We start from the raw sequence: 15,234 nt of genomic DNA, 5'->3' as shown, positions 1-15,234 counted from the left end.
CCATGAGTATTCATCCTTCCACACCTTGATTGAAATTACAGGTAAATAAAATTGGAAGATTTATTCCTGAATAATAAAGTAAATTTTCTTTGACTTTTTTTTTTTCTGATAACAAAGAATGATTTAATACAAAATTCAAAGCTCCAAACCCAGGGTACACATTTAGCAGCACAGAGTTAGCCAGTAACTGTTGAAAAGCATGAATCGATTCAGGTTCAGACTCTTGTATTCTCACTTTCTCCAGAACTGGAGAGGTGAGAAGCATAAACTGCTACTATTTCAGTTACACCAGAAACCCAGAATGAACTAGAGAAAATGAGACTTTCACATAAGATGTTCTAGTTATCTATGTCTGTATACAAACCACTCCCAAATTATTGGCTTTGTTAAAACTGATTTATTATTTCTTAGATTCTGTGGGTTGGCAAGTTGATTCCTCTGCTGTTTTATCTTGGGCCATTCAGGTGACTGCATTCTGCTAGAGGATCAGCTGGAATGTCCAAGGTGGCAGATGGTACTGGCTGTCAGCTGGGTCACTTTATGCCTCCATGTAACTTATATTCTTTCTGTAGGCTAGACTGCTTTTCTTACCTGAAAGTTTCAGGGCATTATTCCAAGAGGGCAAAGGCAGAAGCCAAAAATCCTCTTAAGGTTTGGACACTTGAACTTGCACATCACTTCTGCCACATTCTAACGAAGAATATCACAAGGCCAGCCCGTATTCAAAGAGTAGAAAAATAAACTCCGCCTCTGGATGAGAGAAACTGCCAAGTCACATTACAAAGAGACATGCCTACTGGGATAGGAGGAATTTGAGGCTGTTAACCATCTACCACATAAGATGTACAAGGGAAATGAGGAAATTAAGGAAAGAGTTCTGCATCCTGTGGCATTTTCTGGGAAGATGAAGATTATAGAGAAAGAAGTCACAATTTAGCCCAGTGTAATAGATACTTCAGATAACTCATAAATAGGGCAAGTTCTTGATCTTTGAGGTTTTTTTGGGGGGGAGGGGCATAGAACTAGAGTAAATACTGTCCTTATAGTGTAAATACTGCCCCCAAACTCCTGGGCTTCTTTGAATTTGAACTCAGATAACAAAATTTCTAGCAGATACTACATTCTCTGTTTAAAACAAAACATTGAACTATGGATTGCCTTCTGAAGCATGCCAGTCCTACCATACTTTCAATACTCGTTTCTCTGGAATATTTAATGGAATATAAGAGGCAATGGTCAGTTAGAACAATGAGCTGGCAAGGAGCTAACCTGTGTGCCCCAGTGGTGTGGCTCATCAAGACAAACATTCCTGGTACAAAGACTGCAGTTTGAGAACTTGTCTACCGATGGCTTTAAAATGGAATTCTCAAAACGGTCCATGAACTCAGACTTCCATTGCCCTTTTACTTTACAGGGTATTGGAAGTAAAGGATTTGAGGCTAAAAGACCTACTCGGGATTCTAAAATAAGCTCGAAAGGGTAGAACTAGGAAAAAAAAGATACTTTGAAGACTCACTGAATAAATGTTCATGAAAAGATTTTATTTTATAGACTATTTAATAATAATATGGGGAGGGCATTTCTGTCAGCCACAATTATTCTTTGATTTACTTGGCTCCAAAGAGTTTTCTTTTCTGTTCATAGAAAAGAAAGAAAAAAAGCAATGAAAAAGTTTACTTGCCAAAGAGAGTTTTAGTTTTCATATGTCATTGCTCTGGGAATTTAAACCAGTGGGTTTGTTTACCTTGTGGAAGACAAGTCTCTCATACTCATAGACTTTAATATACACAGACATGACAAGAATGCTATAATGGAGAGACTGTAAAAGGCATAAATAGGCTATTTTATGGATTTGGTCTAGGGAAAAGCCACCTTATAAGTAATACCACTTAAGAGTTCCAACCAGAAATTCCAAATATTATTTTCTAAGGAGCAAATTTTAATTAGTATATAACAGAAGAGAGGAGAGTATGGTGACAATTTAAAAAACTGTACAATGAATAGAGTTGTTCTTTCAGAGGTACAACTTGTCTCCATGCTTTTGGGAGAGAACAATTTTGTGCTAATTGAAGTTTTAGTGTTCTATGCAGTTTGCATTTAGAGAATGGTCAAGAAAAATGCATGCAATAAGACCTATACATTTTTTTAGAAACTTCATTGGTGAATTCCAGGTCTTGCACTAATGACATTAGAGAACTTTCAAAGTGACCTTTCTGCTTGGACAATTCAAGTCAATCTCTGTATCAGTTTCTTTTTTTAATTCTTGAATTTATGCAACCCAAAGCACTACTGGAAAGAAGAAAACTGGAGGTGAAACAAGGAATACAATCTAATATAATGGCTTTGTCAGGAAAAAATAGAGGTCTTTTTCTGCAGAGAGTTCCCGTGAGCATGGTTAGATACATTATCTGTGGAGGATAATGTGGTCTTGGTGCTGGATAATATGGAGAATTAGGAAAAAAATAGTGCTTTCTCCAGACCAAACCTCAGGGATGGGCCTTAGAGAATTATTGTTTAACTTTTCTTTATGGGTCTTGCAGACTCTTTCAAAGTAAATGAGGATTTAGAACTTCATTATGCTTTCTCATGTTTTTCAAACTTTCTTTTCTCCAGCATCCCTCCACCTATGCCCATGGTAGCCTATTATGACTCTCCAGTATGTGTTATCTAGACTGCGAATCCCAGGAAGTTTTTCAGCTAAGAAATAATATTGTCCAAGAGAAAGTCCGTGCTCATATTCTAACTTATGGTTCTAGCCAGCCCATAGTAGTGTGCTCTTCAATTATGATTGTTATCAAGTTGGAAGGGATATTAAAGAAAGAGTTAAAGATAAATGTTTTCTTTTGCCCACTTGGATCAATTTTTAGTTTCTACCTTTGAAAGGGAGAAGAAAGTTTAAAATTTTAAGGGATTGGAATGTGGTATCACAATGTGGTGCTGAGGAAGTCATGTAATCAGAAAATCTTAGAATTAAAAAAAAAAAATCTACTAAATTCCAGAATAGGTAGCCTGCTTGGTTAGATGGTTTGATTTCTAGTGATATGATATTTACTATTGCAAGACAGCTGATTCCACTGTTGGATAACATAAATTGTCAGTAAGTCATTTTTAGATTGAATCAAGGTTTTCTCCTAATATTTGCATTCATTGGACCTGCCTTTGCCTAGTGGATTAATAAAAATGATTTTTTTTTTTATTATAGAAAACATCTCTGTAGCACTTATTGAGTGCTTCATCTATGTTAATTCATTTAACCTTCACAACAACCCTGGGAAGTAGGTACTTTTGTTAACCCCATTCTACCAATGTGGAAACTGAGGCATTCAAAGACTGCATTGAATTGCCCTAGGTTGTGTCATTATTAGGAGACAGAGTTTATATTTGAACCCAAGCAGCTAGATTCCAAGTCCTTTGCTATTAACAAGTACAGATACACATCAAACTGTTAAAAGCCAACAGCAGTATTTAGTAATTGATATAAGGACGTACCCATATCAGCAGTTGTTGCAATCAACAAGCTTTCTCTCTCTCTCTCTCTCTCTCTCTCTCTCTCTCTCTCTTTCTCTCTCTCTCTCTCTCTCTCTCAACATTCTCAGCATCTTATTCTATAAAGTCAAAAAGCATTTAGCTTTAATACATTTATAAAAGCACCTCAGTTGCGATGCTTACTACTTCCTTTAGGTAATCCTTGCACACTTGAGGACAAATGTCCTGCTTTCTTTAAGACTTCTCCTTTCCAGGCTAAACATCCCTAGTTCTTTAATAATACTTTATATTTATCTTTAGCCAGAAAATATTTGTCAGGCACATACTATTTCCCCAGGCAATGTGGTAGGCACTCTATAAAAACAAAACACTCAGAAATTAGCAGCTTACAGGTTTTGGGGGGAAGAAAAGTTTAAAAAATGATTATAGTGTATTAAAGACATTATAGAATTATTCTTCGAGTTCTTTGGGAGCAAAGACCTCTGAGTATTATGGGGCATTATGGAAAGATTTCCAGAGATGGTTATACTTAAATGAGACTTGAAGCATGGGTAGAAATAAGATAGGTGGAGAGTTGGAGGAGGATACAATAATAGCGTAAGAAACTAAATGGGCAAAGCCTTGGCAATATAACTGAATATGATGTATGTACTAGAGAACTGTAGCAGTTTAATTCTCTGGAGTGAAGGATGCATTTAAAGGAATAGCTGGAGATTAGATTAGAGAGGGAACAAGACTTTCTTTCCTAAACCTAGGTAGAGGGAAGCCACTATGATAAGTTTTAAGTGACTTCATTTAACAAATGTTTTTTGAGTGCCTACTGTATACTAGTCCTGTGCTTGACATTTGGGATTTGCTGTGAACAAAGACATCATTTCTGTTTTTTTTGATACTTGCAGTCAATTGGAAAATAAAGAGACAATACCAATAAATGTAGTGCTATGATAAGGGACATATGGAAAGCTACAAAAGCATACATTTCTAGAATCTCATTTATCCTGGGATTACAGTTAGCCTTCTCAAGGGAATAATTTTTATGATAAGACTAAAAACACAAATGAAACTTAGCTATGAGAACCTGGGAGGTAGAGGTTCAGGGGGTGGGGAAAATGTACCTATCAGAAGAGGAAACAGAACCGATAATGTCCTTTTAACATGCAAACTTATCCTTTAACTTAGGAGATATCCAAGAATATCTTCATATTGTCTTTGGTTGGATTCCCTAGAAGTAGATCCTAAGACAAGAATTTGAATGAAAGTAGTTTATTTTCATGATCAGAGGAGAGTGGGGAAGTAACATTGAGAGGTTAAACTCTGAACAGAAAACATTAATGATCAGGTTACCTCTTTCAACATCTGGGGCTCAGTCCCACTGCGCAACTCTGGAAGACTGTGAAGAGCATGCCTCAGAATTTTGGTATCTGAGGAGCGAGGCAGCCAGGTTATTTATCCATCAAGTTACATCTGTAATTTATCGAAGGTTGTTCTTAAGCATATTAACTCCCCAACATTTCCAGGTTGGCCAGCATGTATGCTGAACAAGCTCCTAGAGCCAGAGGAAGCTCTCATACAGAGCCACAGGTGTTTGCAGTAAAATGTGTTCAGATGTGATATCTCATACTGACTACTCTCTTTTCTGTCAATGGATCTTCAAGATTGTTGGTCACAATTAAAAAAAAAAAAAACTTATAGTGGAAGAGATAGTAGGAAAAGCTATAGACCCTCCTGTTGCAACTTATTCCAAGGCCAAATATGCAATATATCATTCGTGTCCTCTACCAGTTATTTTAGATACCCCTTGCCTTACTCAACACTTTTGCTGTTCTAAATCGCTTGTCTGGTAGGATTACCCAGAACTTCTTCCCTTCATTTCCGAGTGGCCTTCCTCTCCATGAAGCTGATGACCATCTGTACCATTCAGTTTGCCTTCCCCACAGTCTTTCAGGGCCACCCGTGAGTTGGGTTGTAGTGCATTCACAGTAAATTTGTGGTCCACCTCAACATACAGAGTTGACTTATCAGGTCATGAGAAATGCCTTATGGGGCCAGATGAATGAACTGAAAGAGAAGGGTAGGTCTGAGCTACTGTTTTACGTTAACTTGTACCATCTGGGCTTTTTAAGACCCAATTTACATTTCCACTGTACTATGGATTTCTACTGTGTTTATGACACGAGGGTCTGAAGATGACCAGTTCATGATGGGCATTACCAGTTGTATTGCCACTGGATTTCCCATGATCTTGCATTTAGCCTCTACTAAGGCCCATGTACTTAGTTTCTGTTAGGAGCATGCCAGAAGTTGCTTTTAAAACTCATTCTCTGCTGCATATCAGATGACCTTGCTCAAAAATCCTAAATTCAACATAGCATTCTTATTTACTTCAGATATCTCTAGTAAAATGGAATCTGGTGAGTCAGATGGCCAAGTGGAAGGTTTGCTTGTACGGTGGCCTTAATCTGCTGCAGAGCTTTCTCTTTCTATAATCTCCAGTCAAATTTGGAAGCTGTCTAAATACCCTATCAATGTGTAGGAGCAGAAGTTCCAGATGTGGGATATGCTACATCTAAAATATAAGAAGACATGAAGTGCTGTGCTTCTTTTTTAGTATTAAAAGGGGCAAGGTATGAAAACTTGTCTTTTAACTTGGAGGAGATATCCAAGAATATCTTCAGACAATGAATTTCTAACAACCTCACCAACATGACAGGATCTTCCATCATTTTAGGGTTTATCTATCACCCTCTGGTTTACATGTATCTTACCAGTGGCACATGTATATGTCACTTCCTGCACTTCAGATTCATTTATATAATAGGTCAGTGTGATGTTTGTGAACATATCAAGATTTTCAAGACTCCTTTGGACTGTACTGTAATAGAAAACAGGAGAGTTAACTTAGGCTGGAGGCAAGACTATAAATATGTACTGGTGCCCAACCCCAAGTGAAAGCAAACTGCTCTTGATCCTCTTGTTTTGATGTCGATTGAAAGTAATGCAATCTCTAGATGAATAGCCTCACATCAAGTTCCAGAGCCTATGGTGATTTGTTCTAATTGAGATCACATCTGGCAGAGCATCTGCAGTTGGGTCTTTGTGTAGAAAATCCACACTATTTCTGTGTTTCTCCTTTACTCTCACACTACTAATACTCTCACTACACTTTGGACACTAGCCGAGTTGTGGGGCTTATCCACGCCAAGCAATTCTGCAACACCAGCTGGGTATCCTACAATTTAACTCTATTCTGGCATTATCTACCTGCATATAGCATCAGATACCACGGGTTAAAGGCTTAGTCCTACAAGACCCCTGACCCCCGGCCCCAGATCAGCTGCCAATTTCAAGTCTAGTTTGGTACCTATGCTTCTGACTAATCAGCTATAAATTGAAAGTTCCCACCACTCCCTCTTCAAGTTCAATTAATTTGTTAGAGCAGCTCCCAGAACTCAGGAAAATGGTTTACTTATTTTACTATTGGGATTTTTATGGAAGCTTTATTACATAGGCATGATGGATCATTAAATTAATTTCTAGCTCCTCTTTTCTCTCTGGACAATGGGGAGTAGGGCTGAAAATTCCAAGGGTCTAATCACAGCTTGGTCTTTCTGGTGAACAGCCCCAATCCAGAAGCCCACCAAGCCTTGCCTTATTAGAACAAAAGACATTGCTATCACCCAGGAAATTCTAAGGGATTTAGGAGCTCTGTATCAGGAACCAGGGTCAATGACAGAATATTAGAATGAAAGATGCTCCTAGTGCTCTTATCATTTAGGAAATTACAAGGATTTTAAGAGCTTTGTACCAGGAACCAGGACAGAGACATACACACACACACACACACACACACATACACACACACACTCTTCCACGTTCTCAGTCTTTCACCTTAAGACTTGCCTTGATCCATCTGGTTTTATAGGGTCATAGCAGTGAATTAAATGGTGATGAGTGAGAAACACCATACATGCATTATTTAATTTTTAGTAGTGGCGCAATACTTTGCCATTCTAACCAGACCGTAGTATTGCTTTTAATTTTCTATCTTCGCCTGCAAGGAGGATGTATGGATAGTTTCAGGAGTGTCACTCAGCCTTAATTATAATAATGACTCTAATTCCACATGTTAGGGAACTATTGTGGAAGTTCTCCCAGTAACCAAAAATAACCAACTAAATTGTGCACATAAGATTCAAGTAAATGACCAAAGGATCAATGGACTCAGGAAGATGGACTTTGACTAGGACTCATTTATCACCCATCTCCATATGCTTGCACTTTAATAGGATCTGTGACTGTGTACTGGGTCCCCTCTTATCAACGTCAGCTCAGACCTTATATTCAGTGGCTCTCAGAAGATTTGAATATTCCCTTTTTCCTTGGATACAGTGACTTTGGTAAACAGCTTTACTTCTCTGTGAAAAAGGATTAGGGGAAGGACTGTTGTATATACATGTGACATTATGGGATCCTTCCTCAAGGCAGCCATCCTGTTCTCTACTTGAGGGGACCCTGGGTCAGAAAACCGGCTCAAATGTGGAAACTAGGTGAAGAATTATGATTTTCCACTGCGATAAGTGATAAAACACAGTAAGCTTTTTGCTTACCTGTTCTTGGTCTTTTTGTTATTGTGGCAGTCGAATTACACACTCATAGGCTGTGATAAAACACAGTAAGCTTTTTGCTTACCTGTTCTTGGTCTTTTTGTTATTGTGGCAGTCGAATTACACACTCATAGGCTGTCCATCTCTATCTTTACTAGCAACACCAATAACCTATTAGCCATTACCTCAAATACCTACAGGTCAAGCCTCATAGTTGCCATTTTGTCCTTGTTACTGTATATTGTAACTGTCATTATCTGGCCTCTGCTATTATAAAATCCTAACATCCCTATTGACACTCACTGCAGCATCTCCTTCCGTCTATATAGAACAGCCGCCCCTGAGCTTTTTAATGAGGCTGGTGGCCCATTCACTAGTGCATTTCTTAATCGCTATTGTTTTAGTGAAGAGTTTTCTTCTGCCCTGCTCCTACCCTCAAGGGGGGACAGAGAAAATCACTGAGCTTTCTCATCTTATGTAGTAAATTCATCTTAGCCTTTGCAAATCTCTAAGACCTTGACTCCTTTCTCAGTACTTTATCAAGGCCGTTTTGTCATCTCTGCTTAATGTACTATCGGCTATTATTTTTTCTAAACTTCAAATAGACATTGTGGTATAACATTAATACCATCTGCAGGCATCCATATTAGGATAGTAAATCAGAGACACAGAATAGGTCTCATATCCATTGACTCTATAGTATGCAGCTTATATTCCTGTCCCATCTATCACCCTTATATCTATCCCCAGGCATCTTCCCCTAGTTCTTGCTTTAGCCTAGTCTTCTCATTATTTGGGAAAATACTTGCTTTTCTCTAGGTGGTGGGTACAGTACTTCCCTACTCAGAGGACATGGAGATGTGACTCTTAATTGCTGGTATAGAAGCAATGAGGTGAGGCTTGAATAGATCTTAAGGAGTCAAGCATTCTTTTGTAAATCATTTGCCTTAGGGCAGGGGAGAGTTTTTCACGGAATTCAGGCAATAGAAGCCTGCTCTCTAGTAAGTGGAGGGAGCCACTTTTACTGGCCCAGAGAAATCTGGAGGTTTAAAGTTCTCAAGCTTATTCACTCAAATGTCTGCATCCTGAGTCATAGGATCTTATTCTTTTCCTGACATTGGCATAGGAAGCTTTGGAGGTTTAAATTCAGCTGCTTTTGAAACTCTTTCTTTCACCCCTATAATCCCAATTTGGGCCTGATTTAAAACAATGTCTGGGATGAGGTTCCATAGTGTAGCAGTTAGCACGTCTGCTTTATACGCAGAAGGTCCTGGGTTCACACCCCAATGGATCCACAGTCCATGGTCTATGGCCATGCCACCCTGAACAAGCCTGATGTCTGATCTTGGAAGCTAAGCAGGGTTGGGCCTGGTTAGTACTTGGATGGGAGACCACCTAGGAAGACCAGGTGCTATAGGCATAAATAAAAAATAAATAAAAAAATAAAAAAAGTCTGCCCTCTGACAATGGGAAGTAAGAGTATTTTTAAATGCTTCCATGAAGGCATTCTGGCTTTTACCTGAACGTTGATTGATAGTTGGTTGACCTGAGAATGTCATTTTCTTCCTTCAGAGCTTCACAGTCTTTAAGATCATTGGCTTCTTCCTACCTCTGATTTCAATTCATTAAAAATGAGACCTAAGAATTACTTAGTAATAGTGATGCTACAGCATGTTAGCATCATGAGCTGACTTGTCACCAGCAGTGGGGTTCTTGCTGCTATCTCACTGGTGAATGAATGATCAAATTCCAAAATCCATTCCCGAATGTTTGCTTAGGCCTATTTCTGGTACTAATTGTCTTAAATTGTACAGGTCTTAAAAAGCAGACCTTAAGAGAAAGGATTTGAGTGCAAGTAGTTTATTAGAGAAGTCTGAAAAAGTGTTTTTTGTTGTTGTTGTTGTTTTTACATAATTGGGGGAAGAGAGACTGAGAAGTTAGCAAAGCCATTACAGGGTACATTAATGACCCAATTATCTTTTTGGATCACTAGGGCCTAATCCCACAGGGGACCTCTGAAAGACTATATAGAACATTCTTCAAACTGTTCCACTCAAGGGGTTAGGAAACTAAGGGAATTTATTCACCAATTCCCATCCATAGTTGATCGAGGGCTGCTCCTGAGTGTCTTTCCAGCACTTCTGACCTGACCTAAACAATTGCCAAGCATACTGACATACATGACATACATATATTATTTTCTCACATAAGTGAGGAAGTAAAAGGCAGTCACAGGTACCTAAATGAAGCTGTTGGTATGTACAGAAATGGTGAATATTGATAGACATGGAAGGGGAACTGACATGTGCTATAAGCATCAAGTGTCAGTCCGAGCACAAGGAAAGATGAGGCAGAAAAAGTAGACATTGATAATTATACTAAGGGCAGTTATAAGCTATAAAATTATAGCTACGTTTTAAAAAGTAGTTATTTTCCTCTTTCTGGAGTTAAGCATATTTCAGTTAGGACAAGGGAGAAACAAGCACTCTTTTGAAATAATAAAGCTATACAGCGATGTGGAAATTCTGATTATCTTGCAGATACCACTCAAGGAGAGCCCATCCAATATTATATATACATATTTAAAAATCCTTATAAATCAGTGAAAAAACAAGTAACCTAATAGAAAAGTAGACAAATGGAATGAACAGACATGAAACAAAATTCAGAATACATAAAAAAAAGTTTAATTTCTTTAATAATCAGAAAAATTCAAGTTAAGAGCATAATCAGATATAATTTTATACCCATTAGATAGACAGAAATCAAGAAATCCTAACTATATCAAGTAAGAGAAGGATAGAGAACTATGTGAAAATTTGTATACTGCCAGGGGGATAATAAATTGGTACAATAACTTCAGAAAACAGTTCGACATTCCTTGAACCGCTGGACATTTGCATTCCCTAAAGCCAAATAACTGCATTCCTAGATGTATGCTCTAGTTTGTAATATATCCAAACTTATTATCTCCATTTGTATTATCAAATATTATACATTTTTAAATGAACAGGAGAATAGTCAACCAACATAGACTACCCTTTTAGATGCTCGGCTATGAAAGCAAAGAGAGAGATAACTTTTGATTTCTATATGATTCGCTGGTCTTTTCTGGATGTATTCCTCCTCAAACATAGCCTCCAGAATTGGAATATGATCCTCTTTCTCCTAGTTTGCTCTGGCTCTTGTATAGTATCCACTGTGGTGTCAACGATTACCTTAGTTTTCTGAGCAGACCCTTCCCATTTTGCATTATCCTGAGTTTGCTGTCAGTTTTTGAGCCAGTCCGAGAATCTATCCAGTATTTAAAATATAGTTTCTATGGCGAAAAGGAATCCTGGACTATTGTACCAACTGAAAATGTGAGTAGTGATATCTAATTTACTAATTTCTAGAGCTTTCTGACATTCCTGGAAAATAGCTCATTTTATTCAAGGCCTTTTGGAATGAGAAAAATAATCATAGATAAGGATGATGCTATTTATATAAGCGTTATATGCAATGTTCTAAGTGTTCTCAGATGTCACAGCTCAGATGTCTGGAAGAGGCATCACAAAGAGTATTGCCAATGTTGTTTTTTATTTTTAGTAAATATTCAGGAGAGGCTAAATCAATGCCCCATTAAAACACTTTCAGAACTGGGTCTGAGTCATCTTGGTTTTTCTTCTCTAATCCATTTGTTTTCTAGACAGAGTGATTGAATGGTTTCTTGATTGAGTGATTTCCAACCTTGACTTAAACAGACTAGCATATGCTAAGCCTGTAGCTCTATTCTATCAACTATAGTGAGCAAAGTGAGCGCAACTCTGTATATGAGAAACCTTCAAAGATCATCATCATCAAAAGGGTCTGGTTGAATCTGCAGCAGTCCTTAGCACTGTGCTGTGTTAGTACTGTGAGGTTTCAAAAAGGCTGCTGATGCTTCGGAATAAGTAATGAGTAAATATCCCAAGGAGGAAAAAAAAAAAAAAACTTGAAGAACATGTTACAGAATGCAGAGTCTGAAGTTTTCACCATTTATGTCACCTGAAATTTTTATTGTTTTCCTTACAAGCATATTGCACATTTCAATGTATAAAAGTCTTCTGTATACTCTTTGATTATTAGAATCATTGTGAGATAAGCAGAGGGCTAAATCATCACCCCCATTTTATGAATAAAGACGCTGAAATTTAGAGACTTGCACAAAGTTACGGACCTAATAAATAATGGAAAAGGGGCTTGATCCCAGCTACATCTTTTGATTCCAAGTTCAGTGTTCTTTCAGCTATACAACAATACAAAGTTGTCAGCCAGGTAAGGATTACCATGTTCTTAAATTTTAACTATATGCTCTCTGCTTTCTTCTTCCTTGTAATTGGGTTGCAATGTTTTAACTGGTCATTAATTTCAAATGATTATTATCATAACAGTGATATAAATTCACTCTATTTAGCTTTTTTAAAGTAACTCACGAGAAGGTCATTTATATATTTTGCCCTGAGCTAGTTTTTTAATTAGGTAAAATTTACTGCTTGATAGCAGAATATCACGGAATTTCATCTCTGCAGTTTTTCATAGTCCTAAAATCCTAGAATGTGATTTAAAAAACAATTGACTGTGTATTTTGCAATAGAAGTATTCATACAAATAAAGACATACATTTTACACATCTAAATTGGTATTGATATTTGCTAAATGTTATACGGGTATTATCTAATCTAATACTTATATTGGTCTTTAGGAGTAGGTACTATTATTGTCTTTTACAGATAATGATACGGAATCTAGAGCCTGAGTAATATGTCTTAGTTTACCAGTTAATAAAAAAGGTTTAACAGTCTTATATGTCAATCGATACTCATGGCCCCATGCTCTACTGCAGCACTTTGTTATTTGTAAGAGAAAAGTTTGAGGTCTTGGAAACTGATATCAAGGATGTCTAGAAGTAGCACGTAATGATGCATGCTAGAATTTGATGTCATAACTTTCAACTGTATGGGGAAAATGCAGGCTTTTGAGTTAGACCCCATCTGTAAATGGAGACCAAATATGAACCTCACAGGGTTGTTATAAAAATTAAATCTAATAATGCATATAAATCTGATATGTAATATCATCTCAATAAAATCAGTTTTTCTTAGCCTTTACTTCTGGAATATGCCACTTAGAATACATTTTATTTAAAGAAACCAGAAAATTCAATAAAATGTATCCAAGAAAACAAATTATCTTGTATAAGAAAAAGTGTAAGATAGGTAATTCTGGGGGTGATGAATTCAGAGGCTCAACAATATTACAGTGGGGTGGGAAGGGGCTCAGCCTCCCTTAACACATATGACCACTTGAGACTTGTGTAGAATTAGGGTTATATTTACCAGGAAGAAAGAGGGTGGGGAGACAGCTATGAGAAAGGCAGTAAAAAGCATGTACAGCACACCTGAGAGGAAAGTGGAATGTGAGGTAAAAGTCTCATTTCTAGAGAAATTAATCAAGGTGGGAACTTGGAATAGGAGAATGATTTGTATGAAATGGTGCTCAAATTTTATTCTTTGGTTCTATGAGTTGGATGTTTTAAGAGTGTGTGTATGAATGTATATATATTCCATACACACACACACACACACACACACACACACATGAATGAGTTCATGCAGAATTTGTTTTTCTGTGTCTGGCAAATAATTGAAATAACATTTATCATAATGTCCACACTCATCCATATTATTGCAAATGGCAGGATTTCCCTTTTTTATGGCTGAATAATATTCAATTATATATACCACTTTTTTATCCATTCATCTGTGGACACTTAGGTTGTTTTGTATTTTGACTATTATGAGTAATACTGCAGTGAACATAGGAGAGCAGATATCTTTTTGAGAAACTGATTTCACTTATTTTGGATAGATGCACAGAAGTGGGTTTGCTGGATCAAATGATAGTTCTATTTTAATATTTTGAGGAACTCCATACTCTTTTCCGTAATGCATCTATCAAATTACATTCTCACCAACACTACACAAGAGTTTCCTTCTCTTCACATCTTTGCCAACATTTGATATCTCTTGTCTTTTTATAATGGCCATTCTAACAGGTGCGAAGTGATATTTCATTGTGATTTTGATTCGTATTTCCCTGATGATTAATGATGTTGAATACGTTTTCATATACCTCTTGGCCATTTGTATGCCTTCTTTGGATGTATTTATAATTTTTGATCTTTGTGATATTAATTAGTTATTTTTGAATACGGTCCAGTTGATAGAAGTTAATAAATGTAAAGGGATGACACTAATTTGTTGAAGGAAGAGAAACTAGCTTTGCCCCCCTCCTTTTTTTTTCGACAAGATAAAATTGACTGCTCTGTCCTCACGTGTCAGTTCAGCATCTATCATTTTATATTGAGTGCTGACTTAAATCAATGGAAACTCATCAGACTCCTGTGGTAGTGTGGTGATGTAACATGCAGTAGTATGCCAGAAGGCTTCTCTTTATTTAACAAAAAATGAAATAAGCAATGATTGTTGGCTGTCAACCTGATATATTCTGGCACCAAACCAAACCAAGCCTGGGGCCTTTCGAGGATTTCAAGGCTGTGGAAATTGTCTTAATTATAATATGCTGTGGTTCCATGAATACATTTTTCAGAAGATCTCATGTAGCTTTACTTACAACTTTGCAATTAGCCCTTGTATAGTACGTAGTATACTAAGAGTCAACATTAGGGTAGAGTGAGGAAATAAGATAATCTAAAATACTTGGCAGCAGCAGTGCTGGCAAAGATAAGGACAAAAATCTGCATTTTCACTCTAACTCTGGTACAGAACTGGGTCAACAATTTTTTTTTCCTTAATTCTCTTATCTACCGTTTCCTGACCCTCACGACAGGTTATAAAACATGCATATTATTTGGTAGATGACAGCGTTTAACATTTTACTGTGTGAGAAGTTACTTGAAAAAAATTAACTGCTGAAGTTTTTTTGTTATGGAGTAAATACATTACTATTCAGTTCAGATTAAATGATAAATAATCTCTGAGTGAACAGACATGCTTACATGCTTTGGGGGAAGAAACTATTAATATAAGGCAAATATATTATATATTTGGGTACATAATTATTATGAAATTAATGGAGAGTATCAAAATCTGTAGCTCAATAC

The 15,234-nt window shown here is 37.0% G+C and overlaps 1 pseudogene; it reads left to right on the top strand.

Annotated features, from left to right (window-relative positions):
• Nucleotides 1-9,394: 9,394 nt before the first annotated feature.
• LOC120587797 (uncharacterized) lies at nucleotides 9,395-9,510 on the top strand (annotated as a pseudogene).
• The last annotated feature ends 5,724 nt before the right edge of the window (nucleotides 9,511-15,234 follow it).

The sequence above is a fragment of the Pteropus medius genome, unplaced genomic scaffold (genome assembly GCF_902729225.1).
Source record: "Pteropus medius unplaced genomic scaffold, Ma_sr-lr_union100, whole genome shotgun sequence".
NCBI lineage: Eukaryota > Metazoa > Chordata > Mammalia > Chiroptera > Pteropodidae > Pteropus > Pteropus medius.
This window is presented reverse-complemented; position numbering and strand designations above follow the sequence as displayed.